Below are 12,262 nucleotides of genomic sequence, written 5' to 3' on the forward strand. Positions count from 1 at the left end.
TTCCGATCAATGGCGCGCATGTGAGACACCCGCGCGTTCAGCGCAACCAGATGGTCATAGGGGGTCCATGGCACGCCAAGATTCTCCTGGGCCTGGCCAACGCGATGCTCCTCAACCCTCTTTATGGCAAACGCCTGGGAGTCCGGGAAGAGGCCTGCGCAGAGAAAGAAAGAGGCTAAGAAAAGGCAGCCTGAAGAAAATGCAACCGGAAGGAAAGACAACCGAAAGAAAATGCACCCGGAAGAAAAAAGCTTATAAGCAGAAATCGGAAAAGGGAAAAAAGAAGGAACTTACGGAAGGCATGCGCATCAGTCTACGTAATTAGCCGGTCATATTCCTTCCGTTCCGCCTCCAGCCGCGCGGCCTTGTCCTCGACACCTTTCAGCGCCTTGGCGGCCTCCTCCAGCTCGGCCTGCAACACCATATTGGAGTTGCCGGCATCCTCAAGAGCTTCATGCATCTTGGCCGCTGCGTCGGCTTCAGCAGCCTTTAGCTCCTTGGCATGGTCAAGGCCCAGCTGGATGAGCTGAGCCTTGTGCTCCTGATAGCTGGTCTTCTGGGCGCCCAGCTCCTCCTGGTGCTGCCAGATAAGCTGCTCCTTCTCCCCTGAAACCCGGAAAAGAAGATGTTAACAAAGTTGTACTGTTAAGATGGAAAGAAAAGCAAGCCAACCGGAAAACAGGAAAGTCGTACGTTGGGCGGCGGCGAGCTGCTCCTTGAGGGCTTCAATGGAAGCTTCCGGGATCACTGTTGAACAAAAATAAGTGTTAGAAGAAGGAAAAATTTCCAGTAAAAAGATGCCGGTGGTACAAAAACTTACCTTGGCACTTGTCATATGCCTCAGCAAGATCCCGGTGCTCCCATAGAAGCTCCTCAAAGAGGACCTTCCGAGCGTCAGCCGTGAGCTGTTCAATAAAAAGAGATTAGTTAAAGTTTTTCTTAACCCGAAACTCGGGGACTGGCAGTGCTAGTTTCGCGCGTTTTTTAGCTAAGTTTTGCGCTAAGAATAAAGTTCTTAGCCCAAAACTCGGGGACTGGCAGTGCTAGTTTCGCGCGTTTTTTAGCTAAGTTTTGCGCTAAGAACAAAGTTCTTAACCCGAAACTCGGGGACTGGCAGTGCTAGTTTCGCGCGTTTCTAGATAAGTTTTGCGCTAAGAACAAGGTTCTTAACCCAAAACTCGGGGACTGGCAGTGCTAGTTTCGTGCGTTGTTAGTTAAAGTTTTGCGCTAAGAACAAGGTTCTTAACCCGAAACTCGGGGACTGGCAGTGCTAGTTTCGCCTGTTTTTTAGCTAAGTTTTGTGCTAAGAACAAAGTTCTTAACCCGAAACTCGGGGACTGGCAGTGCTAGTTTCGCGCGTTTCTAGATAAGTTTTGCGCTAAGAACAAAGTTCTTAACCCAAAAACTCGGGGACTGGCAATGCCGGTTTCGCGCTAAGTTTTTTAAGTAAAGTTTCGTGCTAAGAGCTACGCTCTCAACACAAAACTCGGGGACTGGGAAGATAGACAAGAGAGAAACCGGCATGAAACTAAAGAAAAGATAGAAAAAATCCGGAAGCAAGGAAACCGGTAAAAGTTGAAAAGAGTGGGTAAAACGTACCATCAAGTTGTTCGTGGCATCATACCACGCGCTGTCGAGCTCCTTCACGACGCAGCGAAGCCGCATGAAGTGCTCCTCGGAAGACCGGTCCCCAACAGGATCAGGTGCCGGCAGCCTGTCCTTGCCGATGCCGCAGGTTGCCGGGGTCATATCCGCGGCGTTCCACTTCTCTGCGTAGGGCAGAAGATGCCCGAGCTCCTTGCCCTCGCGCTGAAACTTGGTGATCCGGCCAAGCAGGCCGGTGGCCTTCTTGCTAGCAGCACTGGCGGCCTTGGAGACGTGCAGCACCAGGGGCTGCTGACCGCCGGAAGGGGCGTTGGAGGCCGTCGCCTTCCCCTTGATAAGCTTGGAGATCTTGGGCGGCGGCGCAGTTGGAGCAGCCCCGGAGGGCTTGATGCGAGGAGCATCCGGCGGTGGTGTTGGAGCAGTTCGTGGAGAAGGGGGAGCACTAGGCGCATCACCCCGGTTGGAACTTTCCGGCGCGGAAGTTCCCGGCGCGGAAGTTTTCTTCTTTTCAAGGACGGGAGGAACCAAAGGTTCCGCCCGCCCGGCAGCTTCTTTCTCGGCGCCGATGTTGCTGGCGCCGGTATCTTGGGTCTCTGGAGGGGAAACAAAGTCCTCCTCCGTGCGGTGTTCTGGCAGTGTAGGGGCCACACGCCCCGAACTTGTAGAGCCCCCCAGAGGGGAGGCAGAGATGTTGCCGGCACCAGAAGGTGCCGGGCTTGAGTGAGGAGGAGGGGTTGAGGTCCTCGCGGAACCCTCAGAGCCCGCTGGCCTTGAGCCAAGCTTCAGCACAGGGCTAAACAAGAGAAAAAGCAAACAGTTGGAAAAAGCAACCGGCAAAAGAACTTGGTAAAAAGAAACAAGCAAGAAAAGGGAAAAGGAAGAAGCTTACCCAGTGGCGGTCGGCATCTGCTTGCGCTTGTAGCGCCGCATGCCCACTTCCTTCTCCCCCAGAGGCTCCGTCCGGAAGCGCTTAGAGGGAGGGGCCTGGCTGGAACCGGCGTCAGATGCCGGCGCCTTGTTCTTCTGGCCCTGGGCCATGAGCTTGTCCACAAACTCATGACCGGCCTCGGCTCGCAAGGGCGCCACGTGCTCGTGGATCTACGAGTTCAAGAGAGCTGAGAAAGGATCCGCAAAAGAGCAACAATGAAAGAAGTAAAAGAAACCGGAAAAGGAAGGTACCTCGAGCAAGGTCAGGTCATCAGAGGAACCGGTTGGTTTCGGCACGGATCTGCCGAGGCGCGAGGCTTGGGTCTTGCCCATCTTCAGATCCTTCCAACGAATGTATGGATCCGGATCGACGGAATCAAGCGCACGCTTCACGCAAGGGCCTCGCCGCTCTGCGAGAATGGTGGGGAAGTGATCCTTGGCCTGAAACGAGAAAAAAAGGAAGGTTAATAACAGCAAAAGTTACCGGAAAACCGACCCGAATTGCGTAATCTCTTACTTCTTGGGTCGGAGGGTTAGTAGTGCTGAGAGGAAGGAGGCCCCATTCCCAGTCAACCGGCATGGCAGTCTGGCAGATCTGCCTAGCCTTGCGGACGACGTCCTTCTTGGAGAGGGGAAGGCCGGTGATTTTGGTGGGATCACCAGGACCATACATCTCGCTCATCCTATGCTGCCGGCGCTTAAGAGGAAGCACCCGGCGCGAGATAAAAGTGCGGATAATATCATCCGAGCAGATGTTAGTCTCCTTCATGAGGGTCGCCATGAAGCGTACCACCCGGTTGGTTTCGACGTGGTCCGTCTTCGGGTTGTAGCTCCAGTTGGCTCTGCTGGGTGGCGCCACGTTGAAGGGCGGCAGATCGATGAGGTTCGCGGGGCCGTTGTTCTTCACGTAGAAGAAGGTACCTTGCCATAAGCGGCAGGACTCGAGGCCGGTGAATTTGAAGAAAGTGCTCCCTTGGCGGGAGCCGATGATGCAAGAGCCGCACTGCACGGGGGGTTTGGGCTTAGGAATTTCCTTGCCCTGAACGGAATTGATCCGCAGAGCAAAGAAGCGGGCAAACGTCTCGTGAGTGGGACGAATGCCAATGTAAGCCTCCATGAAGGTGGCAAAACAGGAAAGATAAAAGATGGCGTTGCCAGGAAGGTGATAAGGTTGAAGTTCATAGAAATCTAAGAACTTCCGGAAAAACGGCGAAGCCGGAAGGCCGAAGCCGCGCTCAAAGTGAGCGAGGAAAACAACATGTTCACCGGGCTCAAGCACCGGTTCGATCTCGTCGCCAGGAAGCCGGCAGGTTACCCCTTCCGGAATCCTTCGCGACCGGTAAAAGCCAGTCAATCTCGTATTCAGTGACGTTGGAGCCCATCCAGGCTCCACGAGTGACAGGGGAAGGATTTATACCGGAAGCTTGTCTAGAGCTACCGGATTCTCCGCGGCTACCGGAATTGGTATCCATCGAAGCAGAATCAGCGGATCTATCGGAAGATTGCCTACGCCGGCTTCCAGAAGAAGAGGCAGAGGAAGAGGCAGAGGAAAATTCCTTGCTAGACATTGGTTTAGAGGCAGAAAAATAGAAATCCCACAGTAGGCCCCCGCGCGAAGATCTACGAGTAAGAGGAAAATCAAAGGAAAAGGGGAAATAAAAACACTGTCGACCCAAGATCTAGAAAACGAGCAAAGGGCAAGCAAACTGAGGTTGGTACTAACCTGAGGCGGCGCGATCGCTGGGGAAGACGTTCACCGGCGAAGCAGTGGGCCTGCGGTCGCCGACGAGCACCGTCGACGGCGGAGCGGAGAAGGGCGCGAGGAAGCGTGAATGCAGCGGCCGCAACTGGAGCGCTGCGACGAATCTCTGCACGGTAAGGTCCGGCGAAGAGGCGGCACGAGTTCGCCGGGTGACAGAGCTCGAGCGAACGGCGGCGAACGGAGAACGGCGGAGGCGCGGAGAGCGAAGAACACTATGCACGAAGAGTGGGGAATGCGAGAAGAGGAAGAAGAGGCGACGGTTCCACCTTATAAAGAAGGGAGAAGGTGGGCCGAAAACCACTGGGCCGCAGCGGTTCGCACCGCGGGCCGCGACGGTTCGCACCATGGGCCGCCACATGGCGAGGAGGTACACGCGAAAAAATGAAAAGACACACGGAGGCGCACACGGATCTGAAGCGGTGAGTGGGATCCGCTGAGGAGCATTTAATGTGCGTGCGGGAGTCGAAGAGAAGTGACCTCTGACACTGGCGCGCCAGTTAACAGTGCGCATGTCACTGATAGGCGCGGGGCCCGAGAAATTCTCGACTTCACCGAGGAGAGAGTAAATGCGGAAGATACCGGAGAAAAAAGATGCCGAGAAATACCTCGCAGAGAGAGAAAGCGTGAGTCCGGGTAAAGATGCCAGATCCAAGCTCAGCGCCGGGAAGATTAAACCGGTATCCTATAAAATAAGAACCTGGCAAGGTCTGTAGGATAGAATCCGATAGACTATACCAGCTTCGGGGACTAATGTTGGGGGGATGACCCCCGGTATGCCAAAGGCATGCCAAACCGGATGGTTTGGGCCATCAAGATACCGGTTTAATATTCTTACCGGAGCACAGAGATAAAAGTTTTGCTCAGTCAAGCTAAGCCGGTATCCCCAAGAGGGGTATACCGGAACCGGATAAAAAAGATACCGGAAAGGAGGGCCTATCGGCAAGACTGGTCAAAGATTCTCTTCAGAACTAGAAGACAAGGATGAGCTAAGCAAAGTGACTTTAATCGGAGCCCTGGCGCCAAAGAGAGGGGTGACGCTGAAAGAAGCCGGAGGACGTCAGCGTCCCTGATTAAAGAAGACCCCGGCGTCATCCATGATTAAAGTAGCTTTGTAAAGTAGTTTGTCCAGTCAAAGATGCCATTAGGGTTTCTTGCTCTGTAAGCCACCCTCTCCCCTATATAAGGAGAGGGGGCACAGCCTCTTACAGGCGCGTGTTGACAGACCTTGTATCCAAGAACCTGTAACCATGTTGAGATCAATGAAGCTAGCGATCTAGTGCAGAGTTCTTCCTCTTGTCTTTCTTCTTACCGGCCATTGGTTGTGTTCTTGAGGAAAGCATCCGGAAGTTCGTCCCATCTAGTCGCAAACCCTCCCCCGAATCCTCTAGCGCCCATTCGGCCCCAACTTAAGCCATTCCATGGCATCTGCTCGTTCGCCACGACGACACTAAATTTTTTTGTTGCCCCCCTCTTTAGCCACCGTTGTTTCGGTGTGCTCTTCTTCTTTCACGTGTTGACTTTCTCTTCTCCCGTCACACGCGAGCGGGGGTGTTGTGAAATGTATTATGTGGATTGCCTAGCCCTTTCCATCAGTTCGGACTTTTGGTTCAAGTGGCTAGTGCATGAAGCTTAACATGGTATCAGAGCCCCAGGTCTCGAGTTCAAATCCTGGCTTTCACATGGTTTTCGCAATTAAGCCTAAAAATTGTTGTTGTCCCCCTCTTTAGCCACCGCTGTTTTGGTGTGCTCTTCTTCTTTCACGTGTTGACTTTCTCTTCTTCCGTCACACGCGAGTGGGGGTGTTGTGAAATGTATATGTGGATTGCCTAGCCCTTTCCATCAGTTCAGACTTTTGGTTCAACTGGCTAGTGCATGAAGCTTAACAGAAGGAAGTATTGGGAACTATTTTCACAGAATTATGCAAAAGTCGATCCAAACGTCGGAAAAACAAAGGTCAGAGCTTACCACTTTCAAGCATTGAAGACGTACCACAACTTATCAGTCGGATCTTAGATTTCCTGGCAGACACAAGGTATTATATACAATCTTTTGTTTACTTTCTGTCAATATTATAAATTTGGTCAGTGAAAAACATTGAACTATTAGATTAACATAAGGGAGACAAATATGGTACAGCTAATATAAACAAAGAAGCACATCTATCGCAAGATATTTAGCAAGTATTCAGACTCACTGCTAGTCTACTACAACATCAGATTCATCATGAAATATATTTCAGTACATTTATTTTTTGTATAAACTTGTTCAAACTTGAGATGGTTTAACTTATGATAGAAACTAGATTCTCACTTACTATGAGATGAAGGGAGCAGTTATGTATTTTTTCGATAAATGATGCTTTATTACTTTGATAAGCAATTACATCCAGCCTCTGCATAATCAGGATGCACACAGCCGTTCAAGGGTCTGAAGTCAAAACATATAAAAAACGAGGCAAAATACATATCGAATCGATGAATCATATAACACATACAGTGAGGGTGGGGCTGCTATCCGTAGACTATGTTGCCACCCATGTAGGGAAAAAAGTATCCCTCGCCGTATCCTCCAACCATGTACATACCTCCGTAAATAGGTCTCGATTCTCCATCCGCTGAAGAGGTAACCACGAACGGAGAATACCTGTACATCTGTAGATGACCTGCAACAAAGAACAATTTTTATCGTTAAAAATCTTGTCATTTCTACTTAGCCAAAGCGCCCAGATAACTGCTAGCGCCCCCACCCTAAGAAGCAACTTAAACCTTGAATCGATACCGTGAAGCCAATTGCCAAAGACATTGGCCACACTAGTCAGAGGATACAGGGTAGACGCTACTTGGATGACTGACCATATAGATCTCGCAAAATGGCACTGGAAAAAAAAGTGTTTAATGGTTTCATCATGATGACAGAAAACACACCGTGAACTTCCGTGCCAATTTCACTTAACAAGATTATTTTTGGTAAGAATAACCCCTCGGCGGAGATACCATCCAAAAAAATTAATTTTTAATGGTATATTCATCTTCCAAATTTTCTTATTATTATCAACTGGTATATCAGAATGAAGGGTCGCATTGTATAAAGATTTTACTGAGAAAGTGCCATCTACATGAAGATTCCATCTAAATTTGTCTGGTTCAGGCGATAGATGAATATCTCCCAGCCGCTGAATTAGATTATTCCATGCCTGTAGCCTTTGTCCAAGCAAAACCCATCTGAACGTCACATTCGGGGGTCAGGTAGCCATTACTGTGGCAATGGTATTACCTTTACGATGAACAATACTATACAAAGCAGGATACTGTTTACTTAAGGGAGCATTGTCTAACCAAACATCTTCTCAAAACCGTATATGTGCTCCATTCAGAGAAAGTACCATGGCGGAAAAAGACATTTTTTGTCGCCATGAGACCAGCCCAGAAGTGAGAATCCCCAGGTTTCCAAACCACTTGGGATAGCGTCTTCGAGTCAATATAATTTCTCCGAAGAATAGTTTGCCAAATCCCATCCTCGGTAAGAAGCTTAAAAAGCCATTTACCCAGCAGAGCTGAATTCTTGACCTCCAGGCCGTGAACTCCAAGCCCGCCTTGATCTTTGGGACTACAAACTATACTCCATTTAACCAGTCGATATTTCTTTTTCTTGCTGTCCCCTTGCCAAAATAATCTGGATCGATAATAATCGAGTTTATGCAGAATTCCTTTTAGTAGCAGAAAGAATGATAACATATACAGTACAATATTTGTCAGTACCGAATTAATGAGTACCAATCTTCCCCCCAGGGACAACAATTTACCCTTCCAACTACTAAGACAAGTTTCTGGAATCTTTCTTCCATAATTTTCCATTCAACAATTGTAAGTCTCCGATAATGAATCAGCATTGCCCACAACCAAACAACTCTGTATATAGAGTCATATCATTTTGGGCATCACCGAAACAGAAATACACTTTTATGGAAATTGATTTTCAATCCCGACAACTGCTCGAAAGCCTCCAAAATTAATTTCAGATTGCGAGCTTTTTCGAGATCGTGATCCATAAATAGAATTATATCATCGGCATATTGAAGGATAGATAAACCCCCATCAACGAGATGTGGGATCACTCCTTGAATCTGACCATCAGACTTGGCCCGCTCTATGAGTATCGCTAGCATATCCGCTACAATGTTAAACATCATCGGTGATAACGGATCCCCTTGGTGTAACCCTTTTCGTGTTTGGAAATAGTGGCCGGTGTCATCATTAACCCAAATTGTCACACTAACTCCATACACAAAATCATAAATTAGAGCACCCCCCTCTGGAGAAAAACCTTTCATCCTGAGTGTCTGCTGTAAGAAAGACCACTTTACCTTATCATACGCCTTTTCGAAATCTAATTTTAAAATGACCCTATTTAATTTCTTAGTATGCATCTCATGTACCGTCTCATGCAAAATCGCCACTCCATCAAGGATGTTCCTTCCTTGCATGAACGCGGTGTGTGATGGTTGAACGACATGATTCACAACCGTATTAAGTCTAATGGTGGCCACTTTCGTGGAAATCTTGAAACTGACGTTTAAGAGGCAAATAGGTCTATGTTGTTGAATCCTTTCTGCCTCTTTAACCTTCGGTAACAAAATTACTTCACCAAAATTTAGACGAAATAATTCTAGTTGTCCTGTGTGTAGAGCACTGAACAAATCTAGAAGGTCCGATTTAATAGTATCCCAGAAAGTTTGATAAAACTCCGCTGGAAAACCATCTGGACCCGGTGCTTTGTTGCATTTCATTTGGAAAATTGCCTTTTGAACCTCTTCCTTGGAATAAGGTTTGGTTAGTAGGCCATTCTCTTATGTAGAAACTTGGGGTATATCATCCGTTAAGCCCTCGTTAAGAGAAAAGGAGCTTTCCTCCCGAGGACCAAACAGATCTTTATAATAATTAGTAATGTAAGATTTGAGTTGCTCATGGCTTTCAATCACCCCTTCATCTTGGATGAGAGAATGAATACGTTTTTTCCGATGTCTTTCATTGGCCAAGCCATGAAAATATCGCGTATTCGAATCTCCTTCCAATATGAATTGGGCTTTGGATCGTTGATACCATTTGAGTTCCTCTTCGCGGAGAAGACTCGCCATCTGTGCATTGGATTGATTCTTAAGATCAATCTCTTGCGTGGACAATGGTCTCACTTCCGCTACAGCCTCTAGGTCATCGATCACTTTTGATAAGCGAGCCTTCTCTTTTTTAAGAATACCAGCCATATGGGCAGCCCAACCAGAGGGATGCTTGCGCATTGCCTGCATCTTATTATTCCATCTCAGAATTGGAGTGCTACCCCCGACTGGTCTTTCCCAAACCGTCTTAACCATCTCATGGAACCCGTCTCAATGTAACCAGCCAAGTTCAAATTTGAACGGCCGTTTACAAACAGGTCAGGGTTCCCAGTGGTTAGGAGGATAGGAGCGTGGTCAGACAGTTTTTCAATACGTTCTAGCGTGCGGACGGATACCATTGGGTATTTCTGTTCCCATTCGGTATCCATCAACACGCGATCTAGTTTCTCGTATGTAGATTCAGGCAAGCTGTTGGCCCAAGTAAACTGTCGATCGGACATAAACACCTCTCTTAAGTCCAAACTGGCAGTGACAATATTAAACAAGAAAGGTCAATGTTCATCGAAAAGGCCTTTGATTTTCTCATGAAAAATCTGAGCAAATTGAAGTTCCCTCCGATCAAAATCGGATACGGGTTATCTTTTGCAAGATTTACCAACTCACGTAAAAAGTCAGCCTTAAAGGCGTCTTGGGCAGCACCATACACAGCGACCGGAATCCAAATGAAACCGTCAGCTTTGTTCTGGATATCGAGTTTAATGTGATACTCTCCATCAGAACTAGCTAAAACAGTCATGGTGTCTATGCGGACGCCAAGTAAAATGCCCCCAGACCTACCACGACGCGGGCGAGAAAATCACTGAAAGTTAATCCCGGCTGACAAACAGTCGAGTAAACTCTGTGAGAAATTTCGCCTACCCGTCTCCGAAATAGAAATAAAATCTAAATCATAATCTCTACAACCATCGGCAATGTGAGAATGCTTAGCCTGTTATAATCGAGATGCACAATAAACGAAGAACGAAAAGTAAAACACTGTAGGGGACACGAGATTTTAACGTGGAAAACCCTTGCAACACACAAGGGAAAAACCACGGGCGCCAGCCAGCAAAACTTCACTATTTCGGTGGTGTTTACAAATGCCGTGGGTGTACAATGATGCGATCAAACCCTAGCGGCGGCTTACAGGGAAAATATATAGACGGTGGTAACGATCCGTACCGCGGGGGGCTTCGCCCCCCGCACCCCCCAGGTGCACCTGCTGCGCCTCGGTGAGTTAGCCTCTTCTTGGAATTTGGATCACAATATAACAAACTCCACCTTGAGACAAATTCCTTGTAGCATGAACTTCAACAAACACCTGAATCAACAAAGAAAACACTTACTGGCGCCAATAGCCACTTGGGCTAACAGTTATACCAACCAAGCTTGAGCAAAGCTCAAACTTGGACACAGGGACAGGCTTAGTCATCATATCAGCAGGATTATCATGAGTACTAATCTTGCATACCTTCACTTTACCTTTTGCAACCACATCTCTGATTGCGTGGTACTTAATATCAATGTGCTTTGTCCTCTCATGGAACATCTGATCTTTAGTAAGATAAATAGCACTTTGACATCCTTTGAACAACTTAATGCAAAAATTATCTCCACAAAGCTCAGCATATAAACCTTTCAGCCAAACAGCCTCTTTACCGCCTCAAGAATAGCCATGTACTCAGCCTCATTAGTAGATTGTGCAACAAGATCCTGCAAAGTAGCCTTCCAGCTAATAGCACATCCACCAACAGTAAACACATAACCTGTGAGGGACCTTCTCTTATCCAAATCGCCAGCATAATCTGAATCCACATATCCGGCGAGCCCCTCACCAATCCTGCCAAACCTCAAGCAAGCTTTTGATGTGCCGCGAAGGTACCTGAAAATCCACTGAACAGCTTTTCAATGTTCTTTACCAGGATTAGCCATGTATCGACTGACCAAACTCATAGCATATGACAGATCAGGACGAGAACAAACCATGGAATACATCAAGGAACCAACAGCACTAGAATAGGGAACTCGAGACATGTACTCAATATCATCTTCAGAGCTAGGACATTGCAAAGCTGACAACTTGAAATGAGAAGCAATAGGAGTAGTAACTGACTTTGCATCATGCATATTAAAACGATGAAGAACTTTCTCAATGTACTTTTCCTGACTAAGAAACAACAAACTAGACTTTCTATCCCTTTTAATTTCCATGCCTAGTATTTTCTTAGCAGGACCAAGATCCTTCATCTCAAACTCACTACTTAATTGATTCTTTAAAATAGTGATCTCTTTCATGCTCTTGGCAGCAATCAACATATCATCAACATATAGTAGCAAATAAATAGGTGATCCATTAACAAACTTGATATACACACAACTATCATACTGAGATCTCTCAAAACCATGTGTAAGCATAAATGAATCAAACCTTTTATACCACTGTGGCATTGTTTCAGACCATAAAGGGGCCTCTTTAATTTGCAAACAAGATCCTCCTTACCAGGCACAACATAACCTTCAGGTTGGTCCATATATATCTCCTCCTCCAACTCACCATGCAGAAAAGCAGTCTTTACATCTAGCTGCTCAAGCTCAAGATCATGCATAGAAACAATACCAAAGAAAGCACGAATAGAACTATGTTTCACAACCGGGGAGAATACATCATTATAATCAACACCTGGAATTTGATTGAAACCTTTTGCTACTAACCTTGCCTTAAACCGTGGAGGCTCATTAGGAGACAAACCTTCCTTTCTTTTAAATATCCACTTGCAGCGGACAGCCTTCTTTTGTTTAGGCAAGTGCACAACATC

The sequence above is a fragment of the Lolium perenne genome, chromosome 4 (assembly GCF_019359855.2).
Source record: "Lolium perenne isolate Kyuss_39 chromosome 4, Kyuss_2.0, whole genome shotgun sequence".
Taxonomy (NCBI): Eukaryota; Viridiplantae; Streptophyta; class Magnoliopsida; order Poales; family Poaceae; genus Lolium; species Lolium perenne.